Source organism: Pteropus vampyrus, unplaced genomic scaffold (genome assembly GCF_000151845.1).
Source record: "Pteropus vampyrus isolate Shadow unplaced genomic scaffold, Pvam_2.0 Scaffold212, whole genome shotgun sequence".
In the NCBI taxonomy this organism is placed as follows: Eukaryota; Metazoa; Chordata; class Mammalia; order Chiroptera; family Pteropodidae; genus Pteropus; species Pteropus vampyrus.
The window spans coordinates 1,261,397-1,261,945 of NW_011888993.1; positions in this window are offsets into that span (position 1 = coordinate 1,261,397).

Below are 549 nucleotides of genomic sequence, written 5' to 3' on the forward strand. Positions count from 1 at the left end.
AAGCCTCAGTGTTTTTCGGCTATTGATCTCTAGGCTGAAACAATTCTTTGCTTTGGGGGTGCTGTCACAGCATCGCAGGCTGTTTGCCATCCATGGGTCCCCCACTAAATGCCATAAAAGGGGGCAGGTTTGTGACAACGCCAAAAAAACGTGTCCCCTAAACTTTCCAGACGACCCCGAGTGAGGAAGTCCCGCCCCCTGCGGAAAATGAGACCAGGCAACCCCTCCCCTCACCCTCCCCTCCGCCCCCAAGCCTCGGGGACCGCAGACTGACAGCTCAGAAGAGGCTGGTGGCAGACAATTCCTGCGCGGTCTGAAGACACACTCAGTGCGCCTCGGATCCCCCTCAGTCGAGAGGCTCCTCCCGCAGCACGGTCATCATTCCAGCATGACAAAGAGCTGACGTTCATCAGCCGCCTTTTGGGTTCTGGCTCCGTGCTCGTGACTTTGGTAGACATTATTTCGCTTCATCGTCGCCAGGACTTAGAGGAGGTCTAGTCGTCTTCCTCCCCTTTTACAGGGCGGGACACTTCGGCTCAGAGAGTTTGA